The sequence below is a fragment of the Callorhinus ursinus genome, unplaced genomic scaffold (genome assembly GCF_003265705.2).
Source record: "Callorhinus ursinus isolate GAN/ISIS: 27379988/994484 unplaced genomic scaffold, GSC_fseal_2.0 scaffold58, whole genome shotgun sequence".
NCBI classification, from domain to species: domain Eukaryota; kingdom Metazoa; phylum Chordata; class Mammalia; order Carnivora; family Otariidae; genus Callorhinus; species Callorhinus ursinus.
In genome coordinates, this window is record NW_027397120.1 from 6997125 (window position 1) to 7011651 (window position 14527).

The following is a 14527-nucleotide window of genomic DNA, read 5'->3' on the forward strand; positions in this document are numbered from 1 at the left end:
GCAGAGGGAGAGGGAGTGAGAGTCTTAAGCAGACTCCATACTGAGCATGGAGCCAGATGCGGGGCTCAATCTCATGACTCTGAGATTACGACCTGAGCTGAAACCAAGACTTGGATGCTCAACTGACTGTGCCACCCTGGCGTCCCTAAAATCTATTTAAAAAAATATTTTATTTATTTGTTTATTTAAGTGTGCACAGGAGGAAGGGGAGGAGGAGAGGGGGAGGGAGAGGGACAAGCAGACTTCAAGCTGAGTGCAGAGCCTGATGCAGGGGTCTGATCTCATGACCGGGAGACCACGACCTGAGCCAAAACCAAGAGTCTGAGGCTCAACCAACTGAGCCACCCAGGTGCTCCTCTAAAATCTATTTTTACTATGCTCTGACACTGCATGTATAAATTGCAAATATCTATAGAATTTGCCATGAAATCTCCTGGACCTGGTGCAGTTTTCAGGTACAGATCTTTGAACATCTTCTCAACGTATTTTATGAAAATTAGTCTGTATCTTCTATTTCTTTTTTTCTTTTTCTCGAATTTTGGTCACTTTTTTTTTGGTTTATTTATTTATATATATATATTTTTAGTAATCTCTACACCACCATGGGACTCAAACTCACAACCCTGAGATCAAAAGTTGCACACTCATCTGACTGAGTCAGCCAGGCACCCCATCATCTAACTTTGGTCACTATTATTTGTAAAGGAAATCATCTGTTTTATGTTGATTTTTGAATCTGGGGTATTTCATTTAGTTATTCTCTTTAATCTTTAAAGTTATGTCCTGTCCTTTGACATGTTAAATGTTGTTCACATGTCTTTGCTCTCTTTATGAAATCTACATTTTTGTTGCTGTTGTTTGCTTTTGATCTTACTAATTTATGCTTTCATGTTTATGTTTTCTGTTCTTGGGCTTATTTTTATCTCTTTATGGCTTCTCAAGGTGAAAGCATAACTCAATTATTTGCAGCCTTTCCTGTGTTCTTGTGGTAAGGTAAAGTAAGGTAAGGCTGTTTCTTTCAAAGGCCACTCTGTAGATACATCATGCTTCTCTACATACTGTTCATTTTATTTTTATTAATTTTTTACCTTTTTTTCTTTTTAAAAAATTTTTATTTAAATTCCAGTTAGTTCGCATGTAGTGTAATAATAGTTTCGGGTGTACAATATAGCGATTCAGCACTTCCATACATCATCTGGTGCTCCTCACAAGGGTCCTCCTTCACACCATCACCTATTTCCACTGTCCCCCCCCCCCCCCCCCCCCCCCCCCCCCCACCCAGTAGGTCCTCTATAGTTAAGAGTCTGTTTCTTGAGGCGCCTGGGTGGCTCAGTCAGTTAAGCATCTGTCTTCAGCTCAGGTCATGATCCCAGGGTCCTGGGCTCCCTGCTCAACGGGGAGTCCGCTTCTCTCTCTGCCCCTCTCCACTGCTCATGATCTCTCTCTCACAAGCTCTCTCTCTCTCAAATAAATAAATAAAAGCTTAAAAAAAAGAAGAGTCTGTTTCTCGGTTTTCCTCTCAGACGCCTAGATCAATGGAACAGAATAGAAAACCCAGAAATAAACCCACAACTATATGGTCAATTAAGCTTTGACAAAGCACAAAAGAATATCCATTTTAAAGTAGCTTGTAATGTTCTTTTTTAATCCAAGAATTATTAAGAAGTACATTTTCTAATTTATTCTTTTGTTAGTTTTCATCATCTATATTTTATTAATTAATTTTTGCATTGTGGTCAGTAATTAAAATCTATAATTTCTGCTTACTGAAAATTTAAAAATGTGGCTTAACACATGGTCAATATTTGCAAATGTTCTAGGGGCATTCAAAAAGGATGTGTAATCACTCATTTAAAAAAATTTATTTTAGGGGCGCCTGGGTGGCTCAGATGGTTAAGCGTCTGCCTTCAGCTCAGGTCATGATCTCAGAGTCCTGGGAGTGAGCCCCAAATCTGGCTCCTTGGTCAGCAGGGAGCCTGCTTCTCCCTCTGCCTGCCATTCTCCCTGCTTGTTCTCTCTCTGTCTCTCTCTCGAATAAATAAAAGTTTAAAAAAATATTCTTTTGAAAGAACTATATATTTGTGGAAGATTGTACAACAAAAATAGTACAGAGGTTCTGTGTCCCTTTCACCCAATTTTCCCTAATGTTAATATCTGGCATAGTTATAGTACAACAGCGTATTTGTTTTCTGTTGCTTGTAGCAAATTGCCATAAACGTAGTGGCTTAAAACAGCACCCATGTATTAGCTTATGGTTCTGAGCACACGTGGCTGGACTCTCTGCTCACAGTCTTACGGGCTAAAATGAAGGGTTGTCTGTACCACACTCTCACCTGAAGCCTGGGGTCTTCTTTCAAGCCCATGTGGTTGTGGCAGAACTCAGTTCCTCGTGCTCCTAGGAATAGATGCCTGTTCCCTGGTTGGCTGTTAGCCACAGGCCATTCTTAGCTCCTGGAAGTTGCTGCTTAACTCGCTGTTATCACCTCATCCAGCTTCAAAGCCAGCAATGGAGTTTAAATCTCTCTTACATTTTGTTGATCTGTCTCACTAGGAAAATACTGTTACTGTTGATTGTTTGTTGTTTTTAATGGGATCACACAATTAGATCAGACCCACCCAGTTTTGTTTTGTTTTTAAAGATTTTATTTATTTATTTGACAGAGCACAAGCAGGGGGAGCAGCAGAGGGAGAGGGGGAGAAGCAGACTGCCCACAGAGCAGAGAGCCCGAAATGAACCGGGGCTCGATCCCAGGACCCTGGGATCATGACCTGAGCCGAAGGCAGATGCTTAACCAACTGAGCCACCCAGGTGCCCTAGACCCACCCAGTTTAATATCCATATCTTTTTGCTGTTGTTGTTGATTTGCTTGTTAACAACAAACCTTTATTTCTCGTAGTTCTGGAGGGCTGGGGAGTCCAAGATCATGGATGGACAGATTTAGTGTTTGATGAGGGCTCACGTGGCAAAAGGACAATCTCCGTATCTTAAGGTCAATTGATTTCGGTCCTTAATTACATCTGGACAAGTCCCTTTTTCTGAATAACATAGCACAATAACGGGAGTGATATTGAATCACGTTCACAGGTTCTGTTCACACTAAAGGGCAGGAGATTACACAAGAGTGAGGGTCAAGGGCATCATCCTAGACTTCTGTTCACCACAAATAGCACAAGCAGAAAACTGATGTTAAATCCATAGACTTTATTCAGATTTTACCAGTTTTATATGCACTTGTGTGCATGCAAGCCTGTGTGTATGTGTGTATTTCTATGTGAGTAGCCTCTTTTGCTAGCTACAAAATAAAAATAGATTATATCTAGCTTGTTAACTGGCTCAGCAAGTCTAGCATGTATATGATATGTACCCTTGAGAACTGGGTGAGCTATTTCCCTTTGAGAATCCTTGGGTTTTTTCAATTTTTAATTTTTACCTTTTTTTAAAGGTCATAGAAAATTTTCTTTAATTATTTCTTTGATTATTTTATCTACTCCATTTTCTCCTTTTCTTCTACAATACTTCTTAGATGGGTATGAAAATATCTGGACCTGTCTTTCTCAACTTTGAAGTATTCCCTTATATTTTCTGTCTGCTTGTATATTTGCACCAGTTTGCTAGATGACTCTTCAACGGGTCCATTTTGTTATTTAGCCAAGCTACTGAGGGTTTCCTATAACCAAACACTTTAACTTCCAGAGTCTCTTTTTGGGTCTCATTAATGGATGGAATGTTTAATTCTGTCCGATAATAATTTTACTTATTCCAATATCTTGTTATTTTTGTCCATTCATTTTATTTCTCAGGCATTGCTATATGTGTTTGCCTTTCTAGCACAGTACAAACATTTGGTGATTTTTAGTTTTATGCTTGCCTTGTGAGGATCCATGAGCAGTGTGTGTGTCCTCACACCATCAGCCTGAAGATGGGTGAGTGGCAGGATGCACTGTCCGGCATGTGGCAGCAGCTCTGCTTCTGGGGGAGGGTTCCCAGTTTGCCTATTGCCATCTTCCTGGGGCACTGCCCTGACCCCTGGCCCAGGTAACTGCTCCCTATCCCCTTGCCTTGACCCAGACACAGATCCAGTTCACTGCCTGGCACAGAGAATGTGATGGCAACCAACTCTGGCAGAGAATCTCTATAAAGAACCCCGTCAATTGTCCCGGGGCCTCGCCTCTTCCCAAACCCACTGCCTCCTTGGACTGGTTACTACATTTGCAGCCCTGATGTGCACACTTTGACCTTGTCTTCCATCTTTTAGAAAATCGGGATCATTTGTCATAAATACAAAGTAATCTAAAGGTAATCACATTAGGAGAAAAAAGAAAACTCAATCTGATGTGATTAAATTCCAGCCAAAGATCGTTGCCCCCTCAAGACTTCGTGTCTGAGGTCCGCCCTCAGAGTCATTAGACATGTAGTCACCAAACCCAAGGCTTTCTCCCCAACCTAAACAGAAGGCTTAAAATAGAAAAAGAAACAACTTCTTAAATGTAAGCCAATATTATTTAAGGCTGCCTCTCTCAGCTACCTAGAAGTGTCTTTCTTCCACACTTCAGGAAATAGGGACTAAGGGTTGGGAATGAATGTCCTCAAAGTTCGTTTCCGACCCTGAAAGATTAGGTCTCTCTGCACATTCCAGTGGTGTCCCTCCTCCTTATCTCGTGCGTCTCTGCTCTCACATTTCAAGGTGCGCGTGTCCTGTGTGTACAGGTGATACCATGTAGAAGGCGGACTCAGTGCATGTCGATTGCAATTTGTGAGGAGTAATTCTTAAAACCTTAAATGTTGGCTTTTATTCTATGATATATGATTTCACATCGGGGCAGTCACATGAATAACAATTTCTGACCCTGAAGAGCACATTGTGTTTGGCTAACCAAATATTCCCAATCCTTTGTGTTGGTTTTGAGGTTATAGTCATTACTCCCCATCTTGGGGGACTGGGTTCATCCTCAGCCCCACCTCAGGGAGAATTCTCTGTTGAGGACCTTCAGATCTTAGGAGAAAGACTGCAAGGAGACCGTGGAGTCCTATTAATCCCTATCACGGCATTTACAAATTCTTTTTATATTCACTAACATTAATTTTTTAAAAATGACACACTAAAATGGAGAGACTACTCAGTGACATTTTATACACATTAAATCAATCCTCACGGAGGTTCTATTTACCTTTCCTTTTTGGGGGGTTACTGTGTGAATGCTTCTTCCTGTCCCCAGTTTCAAAGAGATGCTTTGTTTTGGTTTTGGCTTGTTTCAATAGAGTGCCTTATAACAGATTTGATGACATCTGAGCTGCTTCTGGTGTCCAGTCCTGCTTCTTGGCACCCCTGCCTCATCCAGACATTCCAAGTACTTGAATGCTTGGAAATCTTTTGGGGATTGCCCAGGGCACGGCTCTCAGGTCCCAACCCCCACCCCCCAACAGGGTTATGTGGTGAGTTCTTTGCAAAGCAGTGTCTGACTCCCTGACTTACAGGAATGCGGGTCTTCCCAGGTGTATTCCCTCCCGTTTCGCTGTCTGTGCCGCCCCCCACCTCTGCCCAAACCCTCACGTGCCTCACCTCTGCCTCGCCTCACCTATCTCTGCCCAAACACCAACAATCTCCAACAGGAGTGACCCAAAATTCAACATCCTAGGGGATGAAATTCACAAAATTACCAAAAAGGTATGCAGAACTAAATCTGCAATTATGTGAAGGAGGGATGAGGGATTGGGGGAAGTCATCCTTTGCTCTTTGGGATTAAGGAGTGGGGGGTATGTTTATCATCTGCAGAAACACAAATTAGATAACTTGCCCTTAAACCCAGTTTTCTCTTTTTAATTGTTTTCTACATAAAAAGTAAACACCAATGTCCAACGACCTCCCACCTCACCGTTTGTTCTCGATCCAGTGAACCAAGAACAAAAGGACGCAGCACTTGAATGGAAGGGGAGCCCTCAGGGACTTAGGTTGACCCCCCAAATACAATAACCCACTTTACAAAAATAAAAGTCTCTAATAACTTGGCATAACGTCAATGACTTGCCATTGTTGGTTCTTTGTTTAGTGTGTTGTTTTGAACAGAGGAATAAACAGCCAGTTAAAGAAACCCCAACTTACTAATCAATTACATGCAGGTGTTTATAGATTTTTTCTGTTTTAATGAATGAGACTTGGACTTGTGCCATCCTAGAAATGACTTAGACACTAAAAGAACAGCTGATGGCTTAGTAATCCTCTTTTGGAGAGATGCTGCCTAGTATCCATTCTAGAGGTATACCAGGGAGATTCAGTTACTTACTGGGCATGTTGTAAGCATGTGCATAACTATTGGATTTCTCATTTATAAAAGTCAGATCTAAGACCCTTAAATATGAGAGTTAAAAGAGCAGAGTGATGATTTCCTGTATGAAGCCAACTCTGAAACACTGTCTATTTTTAGGCAGAGGAGCATATTCTCATTTGGTCTGTTTTGACATTTATGACTATTTTTAAAGATTGCCTTGTGCCGTCTCTTTGTTTTGCACATTCTGTAGCTGTCTTTGGCCAAAGCCATCTCTGTTCTGGTGGCTGTGCACCGGATTCAGTTGTCTCGCCTATGCTGCTCCCGCCGTGGCCAATAGGATAGCCATTCCAGGGACAATGTCCACTTGGCACTTTAGTGGTCAACTGCAACTCCAGTCAAAGTGCAGGACACATCGCTGCTCATGGGTCAAGACCAAAGGACCCTTCACCCAGTTGAACATTTTTTTTTTAACCTACAGAATTGATACCATATTGAGGACTTCTGGGGGGGAGAGCTGGGTATGGGGGAGGAAGGGCTTGAAATGACAAGCTAAGTATAGGTTTCCCATATGTTCTGCTGAGTTCAGGGAAGAATCCATGCTGTTATGGTAACACCCTAAGAGCCATAAAACAAGCAAGAAGAATCAATTTCCTCCTCTGGGCTCTTTGCTGCCCACAGTCTTGGGTCTTAGTGTGAAGGTGGGAGCCCGAGATTGGGGAAGAGCCCCTTCAGCTGGGCTCTGGGTCTGGGGGCTTGGCAGCACGGCTCAAGCCCCGCTTTGCTCTGGGCAAAGTGAGGCTGGCACTTCCCAAACACGCGGGGTAGTCATTCTCGAGTCCTGGTGCCGTGTTGAGGACTCAGAAAGCGCTGTGTAAGTGTGAAATGCTGTACGTTGCCTTTATAAGTACCTATCAAAACAAATGAAAACATCTCATTTAACATGCAGTATTTAAGTAAACACGTTACGAATATACCAAAATAACCCCCCCAAATATTAAACAACAAATCAACCCCCTGTCAGAGCCTGACTCACTGAATAAATGGAATGAATAAAATCGTAACTCACACGCTTGACTACGGCTCTATGAAATTGTTGAATTTGTTAGGTGTAGCGTGTGATTTCTGCACAGGATAACCAAAATAACTTCAAAAAGCTGTATTCTCTCTCCTGGCCGAAATCAAACAGATCTGCAAGTTTCCAAATTGGGCCATACAGGCACAAGAGCACACGTGCTATTTTCTTCCCATCTTTCCCTCCCCCTGCCCAGACAGGAGCCACATAGAAGGTCAGATCCAAGAAGCATCATTTTGGCCCCCACTGGGTGCTGGTCTCTGCATCGTTTGTGTCAGAAAACACGAGTCCCCAGCAGAAAGAACAATCACCCAGGGTCATATCGTTGTTCACAGGATCATAAGCGACCACGGAAGCATCTGGCCTTCCCTGCCCAAGAACACACCGCTATTCCTTAGGCCCGAAGGAGAAGCATTGAAACTGTCTTAACTAATCTCCCGCTGTTTATCACCTTGGTCTAAGCTTCCGTGATTCTCAGCAGCCGCGACTGGCGTGTGCAGTCCTTCTTCAGCAGACACGGCTGCCGTCCCAGAAGAGGACACGGCAAGTCTCAGCATCATCCCACGGGAGAAATCGGATTGTTCCTCCGAGAACAGACAGGCACCAAGGCCTGACATCTGTCACATTTGGCATCCTTTTTAAAAGGAGGGATTTGGCTTGGCACAAGCACCGTCACTGAAGAGCTCAGTGTCTTCAGCCGATCAGGACAGTTCTGATTAAAGCAGATATGTTGGCCAACTCAGTCTGGGCTGATTTCTAGCTCATTCCTAATACAGCCCTGTCCCCACCCCTGTCCCCCCCCCCCCCCCCGCCCCCTCCCCTTTGGGCTTCGTGTAGTCACATTTTCACATGTACCAGTGTGAATACATGTAAAACATGCCCGACACCTCGTGTTTACTCATCATTCAACGACTGTTTCTCAAGCCCCTGCTCTGGGCATTGGGGAACGAGGGGAGCAGGGACCAACTCACCCTCCCACCTATTGCACAAAGACTCTCTCAGTCAACGGAATGCAGCAGCCCCCTTGCAAGACTCAAGGTTTCAAGCAGAGAATGCTGATTAAGTGTGGATCAGGCAATAATACTTTGAAAGGTCATAATTATAATTTTATTAAGCTGTGATCAGGGAGATAAGATAAATGTCATAGAAATGTGCTTAATTTTGGATACATACGATATTGAAGAACAATTATGAATTTGTGTTTCTTGCGTACATTAAAATTTGGATTTGTGTAAGGGCAGAAGCTGAGTCTAATTTTTTATCTGCTGGAAGAGAAATTGATTTTAATTCTTTCCCTGCTAATTAAAGGAAAATTAGAAAAACAAACTATTTGCTAAAGCACTAAATACATTTTGATTACTTATGGATATAAGCAGTTGTTTGGTTCTGTTTATTTACTTGCTGAAAGCCTAAGGATAGGTAAAATTAAGGGTAGGGTAATGGTGAGGGATTATGGGTTTATTCATCAGATGGAATGAGGTCTGTTTTCCCACTTTACGGTTGGGACATGAAGTTGCGGTGCTTGCCCCATTCACATAGAGCCAGTTGTGCGGGGAGACGGCAGAGGCAGCGCGCGGGGGAAGAGAGAATGACAGTGGAGGCAGCGAGGTCCCATCGAGGTGTCTGGGGAGGCAGAGGAAACCTCCAGCAGAGAGCTAGGCACTGGAGTTCAGCTCAGGAGGAGGACCGGAAATGCAGGGAGGAGATGGGGTGCTAGCTTGATGGAGGAAGAGGGTCAACAGAAGGATTTTTGGGGGGGATTAAAACAACTCACATTTATTACAGTTTTGGAGGTCAGAGTCAAAATGGGTCTCAATGGAAATCCAGGTGTGGGCAGGGCTGCATTCCCTTCTGGAGGCTCTGGGGAGAATCCATCTCCTTTCCCTGGGGTGACGCCCCCTTCTCGTCAAGACTCTTTGCCATTAACTCTTCATCAAATTGGATCCCTAGTTACAATTCTCCTGCAACAGCAGTGGATTGCATTAGTTCCTGGAGAACCAAAATATAGTGGGTTGGCAATGGGTCTGATGTGACCTTGACCCGTCGTCCTGCCTTGTGAAGGGACTACCTGGTCCCCCCCCCCCCCCCCCCCCCCCCCCGAGGGAAGTAACATTTCTTTTTTCTCCTCCGAGCTCCCCCACAGCCCTGAGACCACCGGTAAGTTAAGTATCCACTTCTCCTCCCAGGTGGCAAGCACCTTGGGAACAGGCTCACATCCATTCCTTTGACCTTGACCTGGGTGCAGCGCTTAGTGTACTAACTGACCCTCACTGACGATGTATGGCGCTAATCATCGAGGAAGTGTTTTCAAACAGCCAACCACTAAAACTAGTGTTTTTTTTTTTTAAACTTATGATTTTTAACAAAACGGACTTTTTCCATGCTAGAAGCAACAAAGATCATTCTGCTTTACCAAGCTACGGTAGGTGAGTAGAGATGGTTCTACAAAGATGAAAATGTCCTCCCGAGGCCACGTCTGTGGGAAAAAACACGCCAACTTTTCCCCTCTGAAGATGGATTCCCTTTAGTTATTTATTTAAAAGCTGTGATCTCAGGTAAAGAAGATAAACAATTTTTGCTCTGAACTAAATATATAAAGAAATGCATTTCGCAAGTTAAAGCGCTAGCAACATAAACCACATTTCCCCCTAGAACACTGGTCAAGACTCACAAGCCCGGTGGGCTGGCCAAGGAACATGGGATAACATAGCCTCTCAGGGATGTCGCAAACCTTGCAGAGGCAAGGGGGGCGCACCCCCTCCTCTGCTGGATGGGAAAGCGGGGAGCCGGCTTCCCCAGACTCTGCAGGGTGGACCGTACCATCTATACTGTAAGTGCCCAAGCAACTCAGATTCAGAAAAAAAATTTTTTTAAAGCACGTATGAAACAAAACCCTTTATCCTTTCCCTTAAACGACTGTACAAAGGCCAGTTTATCGTTTTTAAACATTTGGACACCCCTCCTCCCACCCAAAGCCCAGTTTTTTGAAATCAAAGAAACTAATGGCAACTGATGTGCAAGGAGCAGACTCGAACCTTAAAGGCAGCTGAGTGAGTACTAATGGCCCCATAAAGCACCGCCCCGCCTCCACCTAATGCCTAATTACTCAACGGCGTGCCTTTGTTCAGCCAGTGTCTTGCTTTTACAATGCAGTCAAACAAGGTGGAACTGTGTCCATTTATGGGAAAGTCAAAGACCAATAAATAAAAAGTTTAATTTCCTGATTCCCTGAAGTCGATGGGGCTTAGAAAATGCTCACCAATCTTTCCAACAATGGTCTCTCAAAAAACCGTGTGAGCAGCCACCTCATATCAAATTTCATTGCTCATAAAAAAGAATCAGATAACATTAAGTGAAAAAAAGCAGGATACAAAGTACACTGTGTTTACAACTAAAAAAAAAACTCTCTGCTTAGGGCTAAGGACGGAGCCCTACAATCGCGATCAGACCTCTGTGATGGGGACAGGATTCGGGGAGATGGGTTTCCCTGTTTTCTAAATTTTCTGTTGCTATGTGAGTCTGACAACAAAAAATTTAAATGGATCAGCAAAACAATTGTTTAACAGATGCTGTTACTCAGAACAAGATCATCGCGTGAGGCTTCCAAGTCAAGCAAACGTTTTTGTTTTTGTTTTTCATGTTTTGAACACGGCCATTTCTTTAGGGTTTTGTGAGCATTATTAACACAAATTCTAATTTATATTAGTATATCATAGGCAAATGTATAACACAATAAATTGCATTTGTGGACACAAATACAAAATTCAATCAAGTGCCGTTGGCCTCCGTATCTTAACTTTCATCTGGAAGGCTGTTGGCTCCTAAACAGATGTCCCAAGTTACTACCGTTAATAAAAAGTAATCCCTCATTAGGTCTTTCCACTTACTGAACTCTTCAAGGTAATTAATGATATTTAAGAAACTTTCCCTCCATAAATATGATATGGAAAGATGAGACAACGAAGCGGGTGTGTGATCTCACGTCTAGGAAGAGAGTGGCCGGCGGGGGTGGGGGGGGCGTGGGGGACACCAGCTGGCAGATTCCTGTGGTCTGTAGAGAGCAGATTCTGCATGGAAATGGACAGGACTGGTTCTCACTCATTCCAGCCCACACGGTCAGCACGAGCTTTTCATCCAGGGACCCTGTCCAAGGGGCTCATTGCTGGGCTGTTGCTGTGTCTGTTGACATGGGGAGAGCTGGGGACAGTATATTAGCTGGGCTGGGTCTCTTGCCCCTCCCTCCTGTTCTTTCCCACCACCTGCACTGGCTTTCTGCTTTTCAACCATTTCTCAGAAGGCGGTCCTCAGGGTGCCCCGGGGCCCTTTCCCCTCCCTGCTCTTCCCTTTCTTCTGTCTTGCATGCATTTTGTTGTCCCACCACTTACGAATGCAACCTTGTATTCAGCAAACCTTGCCGAATCTCCCCGAAGCCCCAGGCTAAGCACCAGAGATGCATTAGGAGGGAGAGTCACGACCGTCTTGGAGTGCCTGTTGCAGCGGGGAGGAAAGATTTAACGAGATGCGTGCCCCTAGGCAGAGCCAGAGTTGGGCCCTGGTGGTTTTAGAAGCACATACCCTTGGCAAGTCCAACTGCAAGCTCAAGGTCTCTCCCAGATTGACTCTTCCCTCTCCTCATGTTCCACGTTCAGTTAAAGACACCACCATCTATCCCGTCACCAAGGCCAAAGCCTGCGGGTCCACCCCAATGCCTCCCTGCCTCTCATCCCTGCATCCTGCCATTCGGCTTTAGATAGGTCTCTCTAATAATTTCCTTCTTTCTCTTCCCACCTCCACTGTCCCTGACTCTCAGCTTCCTGCTGTCATCTTTTGGCAGGCCCTCTTGCTCCTCGATGGCTACCGTGCACAGGGCGACTCTTCTAAAATTTACCCAAATGCTGGTGCCCTTGCTGAAAAACACTGGAGACTAACATCAATGGATTGAGTTCAGCCTCCCTGTCATGTCACCTTAACTACTCTGGTGCCAACTCCCACATACCACCAACCAGGACACTAGTACCTGTCATGTCGCAAGCATATGGCTCTGGCTGACACCACTGGCCCTTGGCTCGTGCTGTTCCCTCTCCCACACACCCCATAGAGGACATTCTGGATCCTGTTCACCTGTTGTTCAAGGCCCAGGCCCCAACGCCATGTTTTCAGGATCCTCACACTCCCCACCCAACCCTGCCCTTGGTCGTCTCCTTTCTGACCACAATGCAGAATGTTCCAGATCAAGGGTGAGTTCTCTGTCCTATATTCAACCACCACACCTTGACAGCTTCTGGCTACATAGCTGTCCCCTGAGATAGCTTTGTGGATAGTGATCCGATACCAGCGTTTGGTATTCCTGAATATGAAGCTATTTTTTTCAGAACCAAAAACACATATTTTTAAAAATGGAAAATCTGAATTAAGACTTGAGTTATACTCAGATAATTATAGGCAGCAGTATATTTTCAGATTCAATGAGGTTCCACTCATTGAGAAAGCATTCTGACCCCACCCTTCCTACCTAAAAAAATCCCTTTGGGGTATCTGAATGTGGCTTCAATGTCTGTTTCCAGGGTTACTAGTGAAATTGAGGTGGTTTTTCTTTAACGTTTATTAGTCATTCGTATTTCTCCCAGATGTCCTTGTTGGAATCTCTTAACATGCAGGTGGAGGTGGGGGTAGATGGGGGTCTGGCAAGGGGACTTCTCCGAAGAGAAGACAGAAGCCCCCCTTCCCCTCAGCCGCCCAAGGCTAGGACCCCCCACCCATCCATGCTAGGGCCATCTCCCTCGATCGTCCTCCCAGAGACACTCACGCAGGAAGGAGAGGGGGCTTCAGTCCTACTGGCCTGCAGTCTGATGGAGAGCCTGCTAGGGCCAAGTGCAGAAGGTGAAGGCAGTCATACCTTACTGAAAAATAGAACACAGTATAGTTTCATTATTAAAATGTATGCAGTCAGTCTTCAAGATGGACCCCAACGATCTATACCTCCTTGTATTCATGCCCTGATTTGGTTCCCTAATATACTGAATCAGGGCTGGCCCCTTGTGATCAATAGAATATGGTGGAGGTGACCATATTTGAATTCTAAGGCTGGGTCATAAACACGGTGCTTCTGCCTGTCATTCTCTCTCCTGGGAACACTCACCCTTGGAACACAGCTGCCATGCTCTGAAGATGCCCACAGTGGCCTTCGTGAAGAGCCATGTGCAGAGGAAACTGAGGTCCCCAGCCTCCAGCCAGCCTCATCCCCTAGAGAGTGAACGAGCCTTCAAATGTTTAAATCTTCCACGTGAGGCCCCAGACAAACCATCCCCTTTCCGAATTCCTGATTCCCAGAATGGTGGTTTTGCATCATTATGTTTTGGGGTCATTTGTGTTGCAGTCCTAGTAGCTGGAGCAAAATAAATAGTGAAATGGATTCTGCTCCAATATTGCTATCACCAAATGTGAGTGCACCTTGAGTGTTTCAATCCCTAACAGAGGAGGTTTCTAGCACATGCTGGTTGAAAAAGAATCGGAACTATTTAGGGACAGGGCTCTGTGGTGAGGCATACACACAGCCACTTAGGATACAAGTTGGGATACCCTATTTCTAGTAGTCTTAAAAGTGCGAGGTAGGCGACCATACAGATGAACACCACAAGAGGGCAGGTGTACATACCGAAATAGGGCTCCTTGGACTTAACCTTCTTCACTCATATTGACTTTTTTTTCTTTTGCATTTCACTGATGATTTTGTTTGATATTGATCACAGCCCACAGATCAGCTTCATTTTGAAGACGTGAATCCACATTTCAAAACCCAACCATCCAGGAAGGCGTTCAGCTGGAAAGCTTCCCTAAGAGTTAATTTAACAATGCCATATTTGTATTTCTTATAAAATATATTTTTGTAATGAAACACCTACAATTTCATTACTAAGAAAAATTGAGGTGCTATTTTTAAATGTCAGTGGGATAAACATTTCCTGACTTTATATCACTGCATGAATGCAGATGTGCTATTTACTCAATCTCATTTATTTCATAATGGGATTAAATAATGCTTCATTATTTCATAATGAACAAAGTCATATTGTGATCTCGAAAAAAGAAGCAATTACACTTATTCGTCTTTCACCTTAGAAACCCTTCCCCCCTCGATGCATTCTGACATTAAAATGAACTAATTTGTCGGCTAATTTAAAGTCGTCT

General features: G+C 44.1%; 1 long non-coding RNA gene across 1 annotated transcript; it reads right to left on the bottom strand.

Annotated features, from left to right (window-relative positions):
- Positions 1–6133: 6133 nt before the first annotated feature.
- LOC141371153 (uncharacterized) lies at positions 6134–14163 on the bottom strand. The gene is made up of 5 exons (XR_012375879.1): positions 13995–14163; positions 13146–13239; positions 11725–11827; positions 9114–9300; positions 6134–7175 (listed from the first exon to the last, which is right to left on the bottom strand). It is a non-coding gene; the product is annotated as an uncharacterized lncRNA (long non-coding RNA).
- Positions 14164–14527: the final 364 nt, after the last annotated feature.